General features: G+C 49.9%; 1 protein-coding gene across 1 annotated transcript in view; it reads right to left on the bottom strand.

Annotated features, from left to right (window-relative positions):
* Nucleotides 1-13,415, bottom strand: part of PREX1 (phosphatidylinositol-3,4,5-trisphosphate dependent Rac exchange factor 1) — a 213,473-nt gene extending 200,058 nt beyond the window's left edge. Inside the window, 1 exon segment of the mRNA XM_017862768.1 lies at nt 13,235-13,415. The gene's annotated coding sequence lies outside the window, so the exon portion shown is untranslated.
* Between the last annotated feature and the right edge of the window lie 6 nt (nt 13,416-13,421).

Raw genomic sequence — 13,421 nt, 5'->3', positions numbered from 1 at the left:
ACAAATCAGGGTTCCAGGAGCTCCAGGTAACAGGAACAGCAAAGAAAAAGGCTTAGAGGCTAGAACCAGCTGAATATAGTGCAAGAGCAGAAAAAAATCTGGTCGGGGCAGGACAGAACGAACTAGGCAGGGAGACAAGGTCTACACAGTGAGCCGAAGTTGGATCACATGATACCTTCTAAGCCATCATAAGGAGCTGGGATTCGATTAACCTCCATGTTCCACCTCCAGCAGAGCGAGGATGGGGGAGGAAGAGGACTCCTTGTGCTTGTTCATGTCCCCAGCAAACAAACCAGAATGAAATGGCAGGGTGTTGGAGCTAAACCCAACCCTGTCAGTAATTACATTAAATATACATAAGCTAAACCATCTAATTAAAAGGCTGCGACTGTCAGAATGGATTTAGAAAAGCAAGACCGAACTATATGATGCCTGTAAGAGATGCACTTGGAATATAAAGACACAGAGGCAGAAAGGAAAAAAACGGAAACGGTAAGCAGAAGAAAGGTGACATGGCTATAGCAATATCAGACAAAATAGGCTTTAAGACAAGGAGCCTTATCAGAGATAAAAAGGAATATTTCATAATGATAAACAGGTCAATTCGTCAGGAAGACATAACCATAAACACGTATTTCCAGCAACAGAACTTTAAAATGCAAAAAGTAATAACTGACAGAACTCAAAGGAGAAAAACATAAATCTACAGTCACAGATGGAGACTCCCAGAGCCTTCTCTCAATAACTACCAGAACAAGGAGACCATGCATCAGTAAGGATACACAGATCCGAACAACACTACCAACCACCTTGATCCAAATGACATGTGTAGAACACTGCACCCCAAAATAGCAGAAGACACATTCTTTTCAAATGTACATGAAATGGTCCCTAAGGTAGACTACCTGCTGGGTCATAAACCAAGTCTCAATCAATTTCAAAGGATTGAAAACCCACAGATTATATTCTCTGAGCACAAGAGAATTAAATTGGAAATCACTAAACAATGAGTTATCTGGAAAAGCCCTAAAATGTGGAGATCAATGCAATCAGATGGCTTCCTCACTCCCCACCCCACCCTCAGAGTAAACAGCGCAGACAACATCTGGCACAAAAGTCCCCTGGGAGAAAGCAGTTAGGCATCTGTCTCATGGCCAGGTCTAAGCCCACACTCCTAGGTAAAGGGGGTACCAGGCTGGGGTAGATGCTCTGGCTTCAACCTCAACAACCCAATTGGCAAATCATTTCAAGAGATGCTGGGGTGGCCAGGCACAGTGGCTCATGCCTGTAATCTCAGCACTTTGGGAGTCGGTCGAGCGGACAAAATCACCTGAGGTCAGGGGTTTGAGACCAGCCTGGCCAATGTGGCAAAACACTGTCTCTACTAAAATTACAGAAATTAGCCAGACATATTGGCATGCGCCTGTAATCCCAGCTACTCGGGAGGCTGAGGCAGGAGAATGGCTTGAACCTGGGAGGCGGAGGTTGCAGTGAGCCAAGATTGTACCATTGCACTCCAGCCTTGGCAACAGAGTAAGACTCTGTCTCAAAAAAAAGAAAACAAGAAAAAGAAAAAAGAGAGATGGTGGGGGTCTGTGTACTGTGTTGGAGAGACCAGGTCTTACCAAAGAGGAAACCATACCCCATAATACAGCCCACCTGCCCTGCCTCACTCAGAATGAGCCAGAATGAGGCCAACAGCCCATCAGTTCACCTTACTCAGGGGTCACTCTGGGCAGGGCCAGAGAAGGAGTAAATAAAGTAAAGCACAGTGGTCACAAATATGCGCTTTGGAGTAGAACAATCCTGAGTTCAAACCCACCACTGACCATCACTGGTGTGTGGAACCCTGAGATGGCCCCAGGATTACTGTCCCCTGTGTCCGCACCCTGGAGGATCCTTTCCTATTTCATGTAAGTGGGACTGTTAGTGCTGACTGTTTGGTAAAGGAAGAGGCGAAGGGATTTTGCAGATATAATTAGGGTCCAAAATCAGCTGACTGAGCGGGCCTGACCTAATCAGGTAAAGCCTTAAAAGACGCCTGTGGGGGATAAAGCAGGGAGAAGAGTACAAGCACACTTCTAGGCCCTTCCTAAAGGAAGAGATTCAGAGCAAGTGATTCACCTGCTAGCCATGATGTGGCTATGTTGTGGGAGGACCACACCCCTAAGACTCAAGGGCACCTCTAGGAAGTGAGGGTGATAACCAGCCAATACCCTGAAAAAAATGGTGACCCCGGCTCCATAACACATGGAACTAAATTCTGCCAACAACCCCATGCAGATCCCTCCCATGCCCCCACCCCCCCTCCCTCCAAGCATCAGATGAGATCACAGCCAGGGTCAACACCCTGATGGCAGCCTCATGAGACCTTGAGCAGAAAACCCAGTTACACTGCACCCAGACTTCTGGCGTTATTTTAAGCCACTAAATGTGTGGTAACTTGTTCGGCAGCAACAGATAACTAATATGCCATCTCTGTGTGATCCCAGGCAAGTGACCTCACCCTCTCTGGGCCTCAGTTTCCTCATCTGCAAAACTGCAAGGCTATAAACGACACAGGATGTGTAACAGCCTCACCCAGAAAGTGGGGAGCAGTATGTTCTGTGCCCTTTCAGCTTCATGGAGGGATTTCACAGCAGGGCAATGGAAGGTGGCATTGTGTGTTTTTGAGACACGAATCTGTTTTTTCAATCTTCGGATGGGTTGTTTGGAGAAGAGAGTGAACAGCATCTTCTAGCTCCAACTTACAGCCATCCCAGTTACTCCCAACTGCCTTCAGAGTGCAGAGACCAATGTCCAGGGCAAGGGACCACTTGGTCAAAATAAATTCAGTTACTTATTTCAAGTCCCAGGAAGGATCTCAGGCAGTGTGCTCAAGATGAGATGCTATAACTGTCCCTGTGCAAAAAGTAGGGAAATACTAAGATTCTAAAACAGAATGCTTAAAAATAACCTCTACTAATTACTGGGGCCTACTCAGGTGCCAGGCAATGAGCCAAGTGTTTCAATATATTTTATAGATGAGGAAATCAAGGTTCAGAGAGGGAAAGTTTCCTGCCCAGGGTCACACAGCTGCTGAGGGGCAGAGATAAGATTCAGACCCAGACAATCTGGCTAGGCCCCTGGCACTTGAGCACAATACCACACAGTAAAAAATTCTCCTGTGCCAAATCCTCCAGCTCACACATACCCACATGGTCAAAAGACACCAGGCCATCTTAGTCCCCAGAAGTCTGCACAAAAATGCTTAGCAGTTACATAATTCAAAACAATCACATCATGTAACAAAACATAGGCACGTATAGAAGCAATTTTTTCATTCAAAAATTATTTAACGAGCATCTACTATGTGGCAGGCATTGTTGTTGGTGCTGGAGATCAAAATCTCTATCCTCTTGGCATGCCCATGACATGACACGCTGGTGAGGGAGGCAGACGATAAGCAATAAATAAGTAAAATGTCTAGTGTGTTAGCTAGCAGGAAAAAAGCAATGCAAGAAAAGGAAGAAATGGTGAGGTGGGGATGTGCGGTGTCAGAAAAGTCCCAGCCAAGAACAGGATTTTCAGCAAAGGCCTGAAGGAGGGGGAGGGTAGAGCCACAGGGACACTGCGGGGTGGAGGGGAGCACATTCCAGATAGCACAGGTGCGAGGGCCCTGAGGCAGGTGCATGCTTGGTGCATTTGAGAAAAGGCAAATGCGCTTGGAGGAAGTGGATGTGGGGGTAAGAACTACCCAGAAGATTCTGGGATCGGATAGTGGAGATGACCGCGCAACTTGGTGAATATACTCACAACCACTGAACCGTACACTTTGAAAGGGTGAGGTTTATGATGTGTGAATCATATCTCAGTTTTTGAAACTGTATGGGGGAAAAAGGAGTAATGAAAGAAGAGCTGGGAGAGCCAAGAGAGGCAGGTCTTGTGTGACATTCCAGGCCAGACTAAGGGCTGCTTTTACTCTGAGTGAGATGTAACTGATTAGGGTCTCACTGGATCCCTCTGACTGCGTAAGGAGAACAGAATGTGGGAGGCCAGGGAGAGATCAAAACAGTCAACCGCAATGGTCCTGGCCATTCCCAGCTGTGTGTCCTCAGGTACGCCACTTCCCCTCTCTGCAGCTGTTTTCCTCACCCAAGAAGTGGGCCTGAAAAATCCCTCCCCCACAGGGCAGAGGTGAGAGCTAACAGATGATGAAGTGCTGTTATGATGCCTATGCCCGGAGGGTGGAGTACCGATCCCGCCAAACAGTTTTTAATTATGCAAATGAGTTTCCTGAACAGAAAACAAGGGGCACCTTCCTCTGTCTCAGGAAGCAGAGGTTCATCTCACATCAACAGCCCTCCCAGCCTAGAGGCAGCTGCCTTCACATCTCATCCACATTCTGGCCACAGATGGGAGCCCAAACTCCTCTCTGGGTGTGGTTGGCTGCACTGGCCTCCTCCAGGAAGCCTGCCCTGGTTATTTGGTGACACAGTAGCCACAGGAAAGCTGACATCCAAAGAGAGGACAGAACCAGTCGTAAGTCACAGAACAGCCTGGAAGCAGGCAGGGGATCTGCTGTGGGAGAGGAAGGTACACCCATTCCCCTCTGAGACCTTAGTAAGACCATTGTACAGTCTTGGTTTCCATGTCACCAAATTACCTATGCCATATCCAACTGAAAGCAGTTTGGTGGCTCCTCACACCACCAGGAATAAAACCCAAACTGCTCACCATGCAACTGAGGCCCATGCAACCTGGACTCTGTAACATGCCAATCTCATCTCCCCTACTCTTCCCTCCAGCCACCCTGGCCTCTTACTGTTCCTCAAACAAGCCTGGCACAGTCCTGCCTCAGGGCCTTTGCATCTGCTGCCCCTGCTGCCTAGAACACACTTTTCTCCACTCTTTCCACCAGGGACTCTTTCTCTTCCTTCAGGACTTGGTCAAATGTCATCTCCCTAGAAAAGCCTTCCTTGTCCATCCCATCTAAAGTAGATGCGACCATCCCTGTCACAAACATAACCTCATTTTATTTCCTTCTGTCTGCATCCACTCCCCAGCTGTGTGGATTTGAGCAAGTTACTCAACCTCTCCCAGCTTTAGTTTCCCCATCTGCAAAACTGACCTCAGGGAGTTGTTGCAAGGGCTCAAGAAGCATGTGACACAGTACCTGGAACACAGCAAGGCCTCAGTGGGTGTCCTTATTATGACAACTCTGGTACTTTTCTCAAGGGATTTCTTTTTGCGATGTCTGCAGATTCCCTGAGGGCAGAGACCTTGTCTTGTTCCAGCCACATGCCAGCACCTAGCACAGTGCCTGGCACACAGTGGGTGCTGAATAGCCATTTATTGAATGAATAAGTCGATTAGTGGATGAAAGCATCAACTGCCCACACCCCAACCCTGGCCTCACTCTTCCTGAGAGATGCTCCTTACAGAAGCCACCCACCTTCCCAGCAAGCGGGGAAGCACAAGACGCTGGGTCCTGACGGCCGATGGCCACCTGCCTGCACCAGCTTTCAGCGGCCCCAGTTCCACCAGCCTGAAATAGCCTCGCCTCCCCTGGCCCAGAATCAAGGGATCGTCTGTCAGTTCCACCCTGGAGAAGGAACCAGGCGGGTGTGTTTACAGATTGAGTGTCCAACCACAAGACAAAAGAAGAGCAGACAGACCCTACTGGTCCTCAAGGAGCCAAGAAAATAAAAATAAGCTTAAAAATCCACACAGGGCTGGGAGGCTGGAGGGCTCCGCTTCTTCCTTGGGACTTCCTCCGGGAGGAGGGGTGAGCCCACACACCATCACTGCACTCGCTCCCTAGAGTAACCCTAGGAGGTCTGGGGTCATCCCCATTTTGCAGATGGGGAAACCGGGGCTCAGAGAGGCAAAGCAACATCCCCAAGGTCACACAGGGGAAGAGCCAGGAACTGAACCCAGGCCAGGTGGCTCGAGAGTCTGTGCTCTAAACCATGAACCGCAAGAGAGGGAGCCTCCCAGACACTCTGCTGGGTGAAAAGGGCAAACCGTATTATGCTACTTACGTAAACACATCTCACGTATTTCTACGCAGGCATGCTAATGCCCCTATACAGTCTGAGAGCAGAGGTGGTAGTCAAAGGAGCTTTTAGCCCAGTGGTTCTCAACTGGAGGCTATTCTTCACGCCCAACCACCTCTAATGGATACTTGGAATATCTGGAGACATCTGTGGTTGTCACAGCTGGGGAAGAGGGGTCCTACTGGCATCTGGTACGTAGAGGCCAAGGATGCTGCTAAGCATCATTACAATGCACAGGACAGCGCCCCCCAGCAAAGAATGATCCAGCCTCGTATGTCGATAGTGCTGAAGGCTTAGAGACTAGTGGGATTTACTCCAGACCAACTGCTAGGGCCACAAATGACCCCTGTGAAGCCTCTTCAAGGGGGACTTCTGGCCAGGCACAGTGGCTCATGCCCATAATCCCAGCACTTTGGGAGGCCAAGGCGGGCAGAACACTTGAGGGCAGGAGTTCAATACCAGCCTGGCCAACATGGTGAAATCCTGTTTCTACTAAAAAATACAAAAATTAGCCGGGCGTGGTGGCACGTGCCTGTAGTCCCAGCTACTCGGGAGGATGAGGCAAGAGAACAGCTTGAACCCGGGAGGCAGAGGCTGAAGTGAGCCAAGATCACGCCACTGCACTCCAGTCTGGGCAACAGTACAAGACTCCATCTTAAAAAAAAAAAGAGGGATTTTTGATCCTGGCTAAAACACAAACCCCTGAAAAGGATGTGGGCCACCAAGCTCTCTTCCCAGGTCTCTGGGGATGGAACTCTAACAAACTGAGTGGCTACTGCCCTTAACTGGAGCTCACCTCCCCTCCGGGGATGCAACTCATGTCACCTGCAAAACAAGGAGATTCAGACCCAATGACCCACCTGGCTTCTGTTCAAGATCTCCGAAATGCAGGGCAGGAATCAGCTCTGATCTGGCCCCATGTCTGGGGAATGATGCTGTGGGACACAGCACACCGGTTTGAGGGGCAGCCCGCCCTGTCGCCCACCTCCCTCCAGTATTCCAGCCAGCACGCCTGCGTCTGCTGGAAAAAAAGAAAAGACGCCCCAAAAATCTGAGAGGTCAGGTTCTCCTGCAGCCAGGCATGACCTGCTTCAAACACTTAACTCTTGCAAAACCTTTAAGGGACAGTGGCTGTGAAGCAAATAGGATGTGGGTTTCTTTATCAAAGGGAGTGGCCCCAAGCCCAACAGGTCTTCAGCTCTCTGAACTGATAAAGGAGTATCTTTCTCTCCAAGAAGGGGGTGCCCTGAAGTCTCAAAAGCCAGAGACACCAACCCCATTCACCTCTTCTTAAAAGTGACAGTTAAATTGCTACCAGGGCAAACACCAGAATAAAAGTAGGTAGGCTTCCAGAAGGCTCGTCTGAAGAATGAGTCACAGAATCCCCATGGGGCTGTCCTTCTTATAAGGACAGGGACCTGTTGATGACTTCATTCTCGTGGCCCAGAACACTGCCCAGGATATACAGCAGATGCTCCGTACATACCTGCACACAGAGAAAAGCAGTCTCATATCTTCATGGTTGTACCTGTACAGAGCTCTCTGTCTGCCATACATTAAAAAAAAATGTCACCCATCTAAATCCTGCTGACACTCAGGTTTTTATCATCAAAAGATTTTCACTGACTTCCTGACGATGATGAGTCCAACACAAGGTGGCCTGTCCCAGGCTCTCTGGCATCTGAAAACTGAAATAAGGTGGACTTTTTGACTCAATTCTTGCCCACCTGGGCAGCCCGGAGGTCTCACAGGGCCGGTAACTTTGCTCATGAACACAGCCTCATGTTGGCACAATTTAGTATAGTGGTGAAGAATGTGGGCCAGGCAGCCTCATTACCTGGGTCCAACTGCCAGCTCTGTCAGGCTGTGTGACCCTGGGAAACTGACTCGGCCTCTCTGTGTCTCTGTTTCGTTTGTAAAACAGGAAGCATAAGAATACCTGCAACTTTTGAGTTAATGCATAAGGAATTATGAGCAGGGCTTGCAAGTATACAAATATTAGCAAATTGTTACCACTATTACTATTGCATTAATCTAAAAACCACGTTGAAAATACAATTCTTCCTGTGAGCTTCTTAAAAAATATATTCACATACATATGTATAATTTTATATGAAAAGGGTATTATAAACAGGATTTTACTTCCTTATCTTCCTGGTTGCCTTTCTCCCTAAGATACGTATCCTTCCATCCTTTTCTCCAACCTGCTGTCACCTTATACATACAACACACATGTGTATATTATGGTTACTGTTTATTTTCCAAAAGAACTGTGTTACATATACCTCTCAGCATCCTACTTTTCATATGAAGACCACGTGGAAATCCCCCCAAGTCACTGGGGAGATCCCTCTGCCTCAATGACTGTGGAATCAAAGACCTGCCCCCACCCCCACCACCCGTGGCATTTCTCCCTAGTGTGAGACTAGGAGTACAGAATCTTTTAAAACAGAAAAAAATAGTGACAACAAAAAACCACAGTTTGTTTGGCAAGCGGAGCTCCAATGAGAAGAAAAACTTTGGTCTCCTCCCTCCAAAAAGCGGAACCACAGAAAGCGTTCTGGGAGCTTTCTGCCCACAATCCCTGTTCCTCAGAGACCCCATCCCGGTCGGTTCCGGGCAGGCCCTCTATGTCTCTATAGCTCTCTGTCCTCAGCCACGGGGAGACCTTTGAGGAGCTGCTGACTGACTCCTACCCACAGGCCTCTGCCCACCCACCCAGGCCCTCTCTTCCCTTCTGACCACTCCCCAGCTGACACACCCATCATGGGAGTGACTGGCACCTGCCCCTGAGGTGCCTCCCCTTGGCAGGTGGGCCCAAGGCCTACTCAGCCTCTTCTAGAGGAGTGGGGGGGTCCTTTGAGCTCCAAAGAGCTGCATATCCCCCAAAATAACCGCACAGCATTCCAAACACCCAGTGCGCCTGGCACTGTTCTAACAGCTTTGACCTCAGGCTCATCCAAGCTTCACCACATCCTTGTGACGCAGGTGCTACACGGTGCCCATTGGACAGATGGGGAAACTGAGACACAGAGCAAGTCAGTGATCAGCCCAAGGTCACCTACAGTCCCAGTGGGGGAAAGCCTGCATTTGAACACCAGCAGCCTGACTCCAGAGCTTCACTCAACCCTCATGCCATGAACAGCCCCGAAGCCCAGAGCAAGAACTCGGCAGCCTGCCATTTCTATCCGTCCACAGTTCTGCCCATTCAGTGGAGACAAGAACGGGAGTCACAGAGGGGTAATAACAGGAGGAAGCACAGGCAGAGGTGAAACATCACACAGACCTGGGTTCAAATCCCTGTTCTGCCACCTTAATAAATCATGTGCCAAGCCCTTCTTGGATGAGCCAAAGGCAGTCTATGAAGTGGCTGGGCACATGAGTTCTGGGGCAGGCAGCCTAGGATCAAATCCTGGCAATGGTGTCCACCTAACCCAGGGCAGCTCACTTAGATTCACTTTGCCTCGGTTTCCTCACCTCTCAATGGGGATAAAAACAGCATCCCCTTCGTAGAGAAAATTAAATGAGCTGACACATGCAAAGTGCTTAGAATGGCAAGTGATGAATCAAAGCAGTTCCTGCACAGCAATGACTGTCATTGTTTTCATCATGACTAACGTTGCCCAAAGCACACGGGGAGTACCCCCACATAGCCAGGGCTTCGAAACGATTCGAGCCAAGGTTCTGAGTCAAAACCCCGGGCACTGTTTCCCCCAAGACTGATCCAGCATCTCTATGAAAGGGCTGTCCTTGCCGCTTCAAGATTCTTTAATAAACACACACAAAACACCAAACTCAGAGGACCCCCTGGAGATGAGGGAGGGAGTGCAACCCAGTTCCTGAAGGAGATGGGGAAAGATGGAGAGATTCTGGAGGAACCACAAAGCCCTCGGCCTGGAACCAAACAAAACCACTGGTTCCTGTGGCCGGAGTTTAGGGAGTCAAACGGAAACTCACCCAGAGCTCCCATCCTCCTCTCAGTGCTGACTTAACTCAGACCTCACTTCCTCCAGGAAGCCCTCTCTGATCACCTCTGCTCTCTGGATGCTGAGGTTCCATAACCCTAATTATCTGTACTATTTAATTTTCCTATAACAACAATAATAACAAATATTTATATACCCTACTGCCAGACACTGTTCTAAGTGCTTTACATCAATTTCTATAACTCATTTATCTTCTTTTAAAAACCTATAAAATAGGACCTATTACCATCCCTCTTTTTACAAATAAGGCTCAAACAGGTTAAGGTGTTTGCCCAAGGTCACAAGTCCAAGGACTTAACCTCAAGCAGTCTGGCTCCAGAGCCTTGTACTTGAATTGTTTTTTTAAAAACACCCATTTGGCCACCCTCCACTACACTGTCCTCTCCTTGAGGACAGAAGTCACACATGGCCCCTATCACGGGGGTTAGTTTCCACGGTTTCCATGGGCTGATGGGGCCTTCACACCAGGGACACACGGAGGCCAGGGTGGTCCTTTAAGGCCTGCCTCTAACCACATGGAAATAAAAGCAGGGAGGGATTACCGTGCATTCTTCCAAGCCAGGAGACAGCGGAGAAAATCCCTTAGCAAATATAAAGGCTGAGAAGAGAGAGTGGGAAGACAGAAGACAATCACAACCTGAGGCTGCCAGCCTTGTAGCCATGGAAAGCCTTGGTAATTAGCAGTTCCAGAAGCTCTAAGCCCCAGGTTAGTTTTGAAAACGAAAATGCCTTGGGATGTTTAGGGGCCATTCCTGAGGGGCCAAGATGAGAAAGGACTCCTGGTGGCTCACAAACAACGTATGGCTGGTCAGGTTACACAATCTGTCTGTTTCTGGCACCAGCTTGGGGACACACAGAAGGACAAGGCAGAAAGGAAGTCCGGATCCCCCTCCTTGTTTCACAGGTGTGGAAACTGAGGTCAGGACAGGCAGCATGACTGGTCCAAGACACACATCCAAGTCAGAATCAATTCATCTCAGAACTAACACATCAGATACAAAAAGAAAAATGTGATGAAGTCAGCAAAGATAAAGTGTCAAAGAGATAATGTAAAAGCAGAGAAATCTTTTTTTTTTTCCTGTTTCTTGAATAATAAGAACGGTTGGCTCCAATCAATTTCCATTATTCCAGCTTCCTCCGACTCTACACGTGGACGATTTAAAACCACAGTTAACTCAAACACAATCTAGATCTGTTCTAAAATGAAACAAACCATCTAGGGCAGGGGCGTGGGAGGGGGAGGTATATTTTCTTTCCCATTAATATAAAAATTGGTTTGTATTTCCTGTTCCTCTTCCAAGCAGAGGAGCAGGGAGTGGCTCAGAAGGAGAAGTCAGGAGTTCCCTAGAATTTGACATTGCTCATAGACACCAGGGTTATCTACACGTTTAATTCAGAAACTGCCAGCTTCTAACTGAACAAATTCTTCACCCCGCCCCACCCCCCGAAACTATGAGAGAAGAAGGGATGGAAAAGAAAGCCCATCTTGCCTTATTCTTACAGCCCTTTCTAGAAGCGTCCTTCGGCCAAATGGTTTTCAATGCTTCTGCACAACCCCCTCTCCCACAACCCCCTTCCCCCAGTACATCTCCTTTCACAGGCAGAAGGGCTCTAGTCTAGGGCTCTCTTCTCCCTGAGTTGGAACTCTGATCTCACACAGCCTCCGCTGCACCCCTAAGCCATGGGGAGCCCCAGAGGACTCCAGAGTCTCCCTCTTTCTCCCAAAGACTGGAAGCTACAGAGCCGGGCTCTAGGGTCTTTGAAAGAGCCACCCCCACACCAGCCCTTCCTGAACCAGGATTAAAAGACTTCCTAGAGCAGAGAAGGGGAGTAAATGAGGCCCCAGCAGGAGGCACGGAGATTAAAGCCTTTATAGTCTCCTAACTTCCATCCAAGGCTCTGCCCTGTCCCACCCCCTCCACCCCCTAGCCACTTTTCTCACTTCCTAGGAGAGTAGGGAAGTGGCCCCTTCCTCCCTCTCACAGAAAAAAAAGCAAAAGCAAAATGCAGCATAGAATAGGGGTTTAAAACACTAGCTGGGATCGTCCTAGTTCAAAGCCCAGTACTGCCACTTAATCAGCTGTGCGATCCCAGGCAAGCTACTCGGCCTCTCTGGAGCTAAACTTTCCCAATCCTAAAAACGGAAGGAGGCAGGGCCCAGTAGCTCACGCCTGTAATCCCAGCACTTTGGGGGCCGAGGTCGGCGGATCACTTGAGGCCAGGCGTCCGACACCAGCATGGCCAACATGGTGAAACCCCTCTCTGCTAAAATACAAAATTAGCCGGCCGTGGTAGCTGGCGCGTGCCTGTAATCCCAGCTACTCCGGAGGCTGAGGCACGAGAATTGCTTGAACCTGGGAGGAGGAGGTTGCAGTGAACCGAGATTGCGCCACTGCACTCCGGCCTGGGGGACTGAGGGAGACTCCGTCTCAAAAAAAATTTTTTTTAATTAAAAATAGGGGAAATATTCGTCCCTACTTCATAGGACGCCTGTGAAGGTTAAACCTGCTAATGAATGACACATTTAAGGTGCCTGGCAAATAGTAAGTGCTCGGTTGTTATTTTACAAAGTCTGAGGTCGTGGTTTTGCACTTGGAGGTGGGGAGTTGGGGGGTGGATGCAGTTAGGGAGCCTGGACTGCCGAGTCGTGAGTTCGAAACTCACTCTCCCCGAACTCCAGCAAAAACCTGTGCATGGTGGGTTCTACTCTGGGGTTCTGTCAATCCCCGTCCCTCCTCTGAACTTCAGGTTTTATCCTACTCCACCAACGCACAGGGACGCTGGGCTCTGGGGCTCCTACGGTCTGTCCTAGACGAGCGGTGCACCGGGCGCGAAGTTATTCCTGGGAAAAAGACGCAGGAGCGCGAGCTCCCGGCGCCGGGGTCCCCAAGCCCCTGCATCGCGGATGTAACTAATTTTAAAACTATTTGAAAGGCGAGGAGGGGAAAGAAAAGACAAAAGGGCAGCGCGCGCCGCGGGGAAGTGGAGTGCGGGAGAGCCCCGGTCGGAGCAGGACCGTGCGCCGCCCAGGGAAGGAGGCGACGGGACAGCTCTGGAGGAGCTTGGATCCCCCTCGCTTTCCGCGCGCCCCGCGAGGCGTCCCCAGGCGACTCTCTCCACCCACGGGGACCACGGCCACAGGTTGTGGGGAACGCAGCGGGACGAGCGGCTGGAGGGAAAGCTGTCCCCGCGCTCCCGGGCGATACTAACCGACTGCAAGAAGCGCAAGGTGCCCACGTAGTCCCTCTCGGTGCCCAAGATCTCGTTGAGGACGCAGAGGCGGAGGCGCAGCTGGCGCTCCGACTCCCGGGCGGCAGAGCACGGGCCGGGGCCGGAGCTGGGCGCCGCGGCGCCAGGGGTCCGGGGGTCCGGATGGGCGCAGTCCCCGGCCCCGTCG

This window comes from Rhinopithecus bieti, unplaced genomic scaffold, assembly GCF_001698545.2.
Source record: "Rhinopithecus bieti isolate Rb0 unplaced genomic scaffold, ASM169854v2 scaffold_65646, whole genome shotgun sequence".
Classification (NCBI taxonomy): Eukaryota; Metazoa; Chordata; class Mammalia; order Primates; family Cercopithecidae; genus Rhinopithecus; species Rhinopithecus bieti.
This window is presented reverse-complemented; position numbering and strand designations above follow the sequence as displayed.